An 8,187-nucleotide genomic window follows, 5' to 3' on the forward strand; every position below is an offset into this window, starting at 1 on the left:
CTTACACCACTGCATTAACAGAAGCTCACATCAGAATCAAGCAGGGGCTTGACGAGCTTATCTGGTATCCCTCAAAGCATGGTACCTACACACCAAAAGATGGGTATCTCTCCCTCATCTCACACAAGATCCCGGATCATATCTCTTTTTGGTGGAACTCCATCTGGAAGCTCACGGCACCTCCCAGACAAAAGCTATTCTTCTGGTGCATCCTAAAGGTTGTAGTCCCCACGGGAGACTACCTCATGAGACGAGCTGTCCACGGACCATCCTGGTGTATCTTATGTAAACAGGCTGCCGAAACAAGCATTCATCTCTTCCTCAAATGCCCCTCCATGACCCACATCTGGCAAACCATATCCTCTGATATACAATTCTCGGGTAGATGGGAGGGCGAGGACATAAACCATATCTGGGAACAATGGTACCTACAACACCGCAACTCCAAATTACAAAGCCTGCCCATTATCATCTGCTGGTACCTCTGGCTAGCTCGGAACCGCTTGACTTTTGATGATAAGGTGATCCAACGGCAAAAATCATTGCTGTTTTCAATGAAATACCGGAGCCCACACAGCCTAAGGCTCGCAGACCACATGACCCTCCTCATATCAACCAAAACAGCCCGTGGGCCTTTTTTGACGGTGCTGCCCAACAGCAAGGATGTGGAGGGGGCTTTATACTCTACAAAGCATAACAACACTACTACAAAGCTAAGCTGGGATTGGGTGCTGGTTCAAATAATTTCGCTGAGCTCATCACTCTCCGCCATCTTCTACATTTTGCATTGAGCCACAATTGCTTTCATTTGAACATATATGGAGACTCAAAGATTATCATAGATTGGTTCAAAAATAACAATGCATGTCACACTCACACACTCAGCAGCATATTGGATGAAATATATTCATTGAAGGCACAGTTTATTGATATCTCTTGCTATCATATCTACAGGGAACACAACAACAGTGCCGATCAACTATCCAAGGAGGCTACAGCACTTCCCAGAGGCGAGTGGATGATACAGGAGCAGCGCGGTGACAATGCATACCAGTACTACCACCGGCCGTATATAGATGCACAGTATCCCCGGGCAGCCAGCCCATGAATATGATTATGATCTGATATTTATTTTTGAACTATATTGTATATAGCCGAAAATGAAACTACTGATAGCCCTGCGTGGCAACTTATATATATGATGATAACAGAACATCCTATGAGATGCATTTTTGCTCTTTTTGTTAGTACAGAAAGTAAAAACAGCCTCACGCTTATATGGCGGAATGAACATACAGCATATGCTAAACGCATCTACAACATGTAATTTTTTCCATATAATGAAAAGATTACGATTTTTCCAGTGGAAAAAAAACAGGGGTCTGTAAACCCAAGTCGACCATTATTCGTTGGGTCATTTTAAGTGACCCAGCGCTACACGTTCATAGAAATCACATGGCGGAATACGTAGTTATATGCAAATTTATGGGGATTTGACCAACGGAGAAGGCTTTTCAAGCATGGATAAGGGACCACTAGAACCAATGGGGGGAATAAACCTTCACCTTGGGTCCAAGGGCTTCTTTACGGTGGCGTTCACAAGATTAGAGAATAAAGACAGAGTGTTCGAGGGAGGACCCTATTTTTATGTTGCTACAGGCCTTTACATGCAACCATGGATGTTGATCTTTGTCTCACAACGAGAAACTTTCACATCGGTACCGGTATGGATAAGACTTTACTCCCTTCCTTTAGATTATTGGTTGTCGGAGTCTCTAAAGGCAATTGGCAACAAGCTAGGGCATTTGATAAAGATCTCAGATGCGACTCTAAAAGGAAAATACACATCTTTCGCCCGGATATGTGTGGAAATGGACTTATCTTGGGCACTTCCGGACGCGATCATTTTAGAAATGTATGATGAAGAATGGGTGCAGGTGGTGGACTATGAAAATGTCCCATTTAGGTGTCACAAGTGCCATGAACACGAGCACCTATACAGAGACTACCCATTAAACAAAATGGAAAGCAACACAAAAAACACCACAGACAAAGATCCCGAGGGTTTTACTAAGGTTGGGGGCAAAGGGAAAGGAGGAAAGCAGTACCAAAAGAAGATTAATGAGGACAGAAAACTGAGCCACAACAGTTTCATGATCTTAGAAGAAGAAGTTGGAAACAATGGGACAAACCAGGAATTGGAGAATAATCCCAGTGAGAAGGAAAGCAATGCTAGAACGGAGGATCTACCAAAGAACAGCCAACAAAAGGATGATCCGCCAAGCCTTATGGAGCGTAGTAGGGACCATGAGATGACCCCCAAGTGAGGTTGGAACAGAGGACCATGAACTGCAGGAGATTCTAGAAAGGGAGAATTTAGATCTAGAAAAGTTTATGGAGCAAGGAATAGCCAAAGGGGTAGACTCTCTGCCAAAAGAGGAGTTTGACAGGGTTCAACAACTCTTCCTCTGGAGATCACAATCAGAGGGCTCTGGAGTCAAAAGAAACCATGATAGCTAGGAGAATAGAGGGGTGAAAACGATGAAGGATACACCAATGCATTCTTCCAAGAACCCGAGTAGGAAAAGAGGAAGAAAAAGACAGAATGAGATGTTGACCGAATGTGGGAAATTCATGATTAACTTAGGTAAGATGAGAGATTTTACTAGTTACTCCTTTACAAACCTTCCTTAATGAGGCTTACAACCTGGAACATTAGGGGTCTAGGAAGTAAAAGGAAACAAAGAAATCTTAACAGTAGAATAAAAGAAGAAAAACCAGATATGGTTTTTATTCAGGAAACAAAGTGTTCGATGGACAAGATCAGAGAGATACACAGCAAGTGGTTAATCAAGTATGAGTATCTAGAGGTCAAAGCGGACAACTCGGCGGGGGGTTTTTTACGCTGTGGGACCCCTAGAAACTTGGAATCCTGGTTGTTGAAGCATTTAGGAACTATCTATCATTGGTGATTCAACCTTTGGGAGATAAGGAGATATACATGATCACAAACATTTATGGTCCTCAAAAACAAGAAGACAAACTCAAGCTTCTCACCTCCCTTGAGGAGCTAAGAGAGAGATATCTTGATGTGCCCTGGATTCTGGCAGGGGATTTCAATATGATCAGATCTCTTACAAAGAAAAAAGGCGATACCAAAAAACTAGACAGAGACTCCATTACCTTCCAGAACTTCATAAATACCATGGGGCTAGTGGACACTAAAACAATAAATGTCACTTTTACCTGGAACAATAAGAGGCGAGGGGCTGCTTAAGTCGCCTCTAAACTAGATAGATTCATAATCTCAGAGGACCACCTTCTTACAGGCCTTGACATGTCAGCTTTAATCCTTTCCTTTGGAGGCTCGGACCACTACCCTGTCCAGCTTGAAACTACTTTTATGGGCACACTGAGGAACAAACCTTTTAGGTTTGAAAATGTCTGGATCTCTCACCCTGACTTCACTAGCAATATTAACAAATGGAAGATATGCCCGTTCAAGGCACTAAAATATTCATGCTACAATAGAGACTTAAGCACATCAAATCCAAGCTTAAAGATTAGAACGAAAAGGAATTTGGCAATATTTTTAAAGCCAAAAGAGAAGTTGAGCAAAAAATCCAGGAGATTAATCAGATCCATCACAGATGCTTTTACCGAGGAACGAAAAAATCAAGTTGACTCTCTCCAGAACGAATGGGAAGATCGTTGCATGCAAGGGGATATTTTCTGGAGACAGAAATCGAGGGTGCAATGAATTAGTGAAGGAGAAGGAAACATGAAGTTTTTTCATAAATCAACCCTGGATCATAGGTCACATAACATAATTACAAAACTCAAAGATTCTCAAGGGAAAGAGCTTGTCTCTCATAAAGAAGTGGAATCTGTCCTAGTTCAACACTTCCTTAGCATAGCAGAGGAGCCTCTCGTAGATAGATCTCGGTTCATTAATAGTTTGAGAAAGCACATTCTGAAGCTTGTTACCAAGGAAGACAACCATAATCTTAACAGGCCAGTGTCTGAAGAGGAGGTTAGTGAAGTTATCAATGAGATGCAAAATGGGAAAGCTTCGAGCCCGGATGGGTTCAATGTGGACTTCTTCAAAGCTTGCTGGAAAATAATCAAACAAGATATCCTTGAGGTTGTGGAAGACTCAAGAAGATCCAAAACGGTTTTGAAGGATCTTAATGCCTCTTTCATATCTTTGATTCCAAAGCAGGAAAAAGCTATGACACCAGACCAATTTAGATCCATAGCTTTATGTAATGTGGTGTACAAAATTATTTTAAAAGTGATTGCTAATAGACTCAAGCCCTTATTCCAGCTCTTGTCTCAGAGGAGCAAACTGGTTATGTGGAAGGAAGACAGATGCTCAATAACATCATTCAAGCTCACGAGGTGGTACACTCTCTTAAGAGCAATAACCAAGTTGGTATGATGATACAACTTGATCTAGCGAAAGCATATGATAAGCTAAGCTAGTCATACATCAGGGGAGTGCTAAGAGCTTATGGCTTCGACCAAAACTAGATAACATCGGTTATGGCCCTTGTATCCACGGCTAGTTTTTCCATCCTGCTTAACGGTTCTCCCTCCAGAACCTTTATGCCTTCTAGGGGTCTCAGACAAGGGGATCCGCTCTCCCCCTTCCTCTTTGTTCTCATGATGGAAGGGCTAGGCAGAGCGATCAAAACAAAATTTTTTGAAGGAATAATCCATGGTCTGAAACTTACCCTGGATGGTGCTGCTTTTACTCATCAACAATTTGTGGATGACACAATGTTGCAAGGTATTCCCACGATCAGGGAAGCTAGAGCTTTCAAACAAATCCTAAACGACTTCGTTATGGCCCTGGTACAGAGGTAAGCCTTGACAAATCTAAAGTTTTCTCTTTTAACACTGACATTGCTATTGAGAGGAACCTCACCAAAATTCTTGGGTTTCAAAGGGATCAGTTACTTTCCAAGTACCTTGGAATGCCTCTTAAGGACAAACCTCTAAGAAAGGGAGTGTGGGAGCCAGTAACGAATAAACTTCAAGACAAGGTGAGGAAATGGACATGCAAGTCTTTAAATTTGGTGGGGCATCTTGTGCTTACGAAGGTGGTCCTGCAAGCTATTCCCATTTTCATGTTTTCATTTATTCCTGCTCCTAAAGGAGTTATGCAACAGATCAGGAGTATTCAACGAGATTTTCTTTGGGGCAGATGGGAAGAGAAAAAGAAGTGGGCTTTGGTAGCTTGGGACAAGCTCTGCAAACCTAAGTACCATGGTGGTTTGGGGCTTCATGACCCTGAAACCCTCAGCAGAGTTTCGAGAGCAAAACTTTGGTGGAGATGGCTTAGGGAATCGACAACCCCTTGGGCCAATCTTTGGAAACAGAAATATGCAAATAATTGGCAGGTGAGGGATCATATCAGAATGTCGGGGCTCATTAAGGGCTCCCACATTTGGAACCTTGCTTGCGAGAATAGAGCTATTATCCAGCAGCATAGTTTCTGGGAGATCCAAGCTGGGAACCTGGCACGGTTTTGGGAGGATAACTGGTAGCAGGAACCAAATTTTTTCAAGGAAGAATTAACCGCTCTCAAGAATGACATTGACAACAAAGGTTTACTTATGGTAAGTGACTTTTGGGATCAAGTAAGGAACAATGGTAAATGGAGAATATGAAAGGATCTGGGTTATAGTGAAGAGAGCCCTTTGAAGGCCCAGGTTGTTTCTCTTGCTCTAGACTTGGAACAAAGGAAGATTTTGTTGTCATCCTTGTTTAACCAACTAAGATGGGGAAGAAACATCGAAGGAAACTTTAACCTCAGAGAAGCTAAACGAATGGCCCTAGGGTTTGATTATCAAAACTTTGATCAGGTATGGAAGAACCTTTGGCAGAACCCGCATTGAATGAAAATAAAGTTGTTTATGTGGTTGGTTCAACAAAAGAAAATTCTAACTTGGGAGAATATTCTGAAAAGATGTTTTGTTGGCCCATACAAATGCCATCTATGTGGCTTACAATAGGAGACGATGGAACACTTACTCAACCTATGCCAATTCACCTCTACCTTATGGGATTGGGTGGCCTCAGTCTTCAGGCAACCTGACAGGGACAGACTCAGCATCACCAACACTTTGAAGAATTGGAGGAAAAACTTCTCAAGCAATGAAATCATTAATAAAGCTTGGACTCTGGTTCTAGGCTTTATTATCTGGGATGTATGGAAAGAACACAATGGCAGGATTTTCAAGAACAAAATTAGCTCAACCTAGTACATCATTGCACAAATATTACGACAGCTCAAAGACACAGTTGGAGCCCTTTTGTGGAAACTTCTTGAGAACCCTCCTTTGCCCTAGGATGCTCGCATACTGCTGCAGTTGGGTCTCCATTTTCTAGTTCCCCACGACATAAACAAGGGTGTGAGCCAAAAAACTACTGGTAAAGACATCTGCCAGCCTCCTCCTCATGGTTTTTTGAAAATCAATATAGACAAAGCCTCTAAGGGCAACCCTGGGATGGCTGGATTTGGTGGGGTTATAAGAGATGAGCGAGGGCTCATAAAGGACATCTTTCATAGTCATTTGGGAACTGCCACTAATAACATGGTGGAGCTCATTGCCTTAGAGTAGTGCCTGGAAATCCTGATTGAGTCAAATTTATACAACACCATCATTGAAGTAGATTCTGAATTGGTCATCAATGCGGCCAAGAAGATATGTAATGGAACGAAACCAGGAAAAGTTTCGAAACATTGGAGGCTATCACAGGTCTTTCAGCATATTTCTTCCCACTTGCGAATCCCAAGAACTGTCAGCTTCATTCATGTGCGAAGAAAAGCCAATATGCTAGCTGATCGCCTAGCGAATGAAGGAGTGCTTTGCAAGGAAAGTTACAACAGGTACACTAGGGTTTCAACACCCTTGGGGAAATTGCATAATGATTGTCAAAGACAGGCAGCCAAAGACATGGAGCACTTCCAGACCATGAGAAATGAGCAGAAGGAAGATCAGTGGAAGTATGAGAGAGCGGAAGTAGGATTCAGTCCTAACCGTTGATCCCACAAAGAATGCTTAAGACAGAGCAAGCTATAGGGGAGGAGTACATAGTAATAGAAAGCTAGTAGAAAGGTCGCAGCAAATAGATTTTGATGGCCTTCATTATCAAATGGCTATCAGGTTCAAAAATGACTGAAGGTCAAGTCTACAAGCAGACCCAAAGATTTATAGATTAGCGGTTTATAATCTTTATCGGCTCCGTAAAGCAGGTAAAGCTCGCGCTAGTTTCTGATCCAATATCTCTAATGATTGTCAAATCAATAGAGGCTTTATCGTATGGATATTCAGTTTTAAAAGTGATCGGAGGTTAAGACTTAGACTGGACCCGAATTTTCAGCGGGAGAGGAAGGAATGACATAAACACGAAGTGAAGAGAATGATGCACAGGAATCGTTTGATCATGGCGGATCAACAGACATATTTGGTGGAAAATTTTAGCGGGAATAGGAGAGGATGGAAGTCCTTGAGCCAGGCTGAAGTTTCGCAGTAAATCTTGACCGTCGATCCTTTTTCCACGCGCTGACATCATATTCCATTATGGGGGTTCACCCACTGGTAACCTGTGTGCTAGTTTGAATAGTCGCAAACCATTGGATCTAAGTACCTTGTCATTGAATGGATATCGAGTTTTAAGATGGGCGATAGTTAAGCCGAAGAGCAGACCCAATTTTTTATAGATCACAGGTTCTTTTTGTTTTCTGGGTCCGGAAAGCGGGTAATGGGCGTGCAAGTTCTTGAAGAGATGCTGTGTCAACTGTTGGATCAAGAACCATATTGACGGCGGAGATGCAATCACATTTTGTCTTTCGATAAAAGTGAATGGCCAGCGATAAACTTAGGTTTGCGACATGGCGATGAGCCGAGGTTTGCGGGGAGGCGATGGATTGTGGACCGTCAAATCAATTGTTTAATCGAACGATTGAAGTTTATTCCCGCATTTCGCAGTTTCAAGGGTTGGCGGCATGCAGTCATTGTGATGTGCGATAAGCCGAAATGTGTGATAAGTTGCCAAGGTTTGTGAGTTGCGATGGACTCTTGCATTTCACAGTTTCAAGTGTTGTCGGCTTGCAATCAATGCGAGGTGTGATAAGCTGAGATTAGGAGGAACAATATTCTTTTTTGTTTTTATGTG

The sequence above is a fragment of the Pinus tabuliformis genome, chromosome 1_1 (assembly GCF_031772625.1).
Source record: "Pinus tabuliformis cultivar Carrire ecotype Pingquan chromosome 1_1, CPIR1, whole genome shotgun sequence".
Lineage (NCBI taxonomy): Eukaryota > Viridiplantae > Streptophyta > Pinopsida > Pinales > Pinaceae > Pinus > Pinus tabuliformis.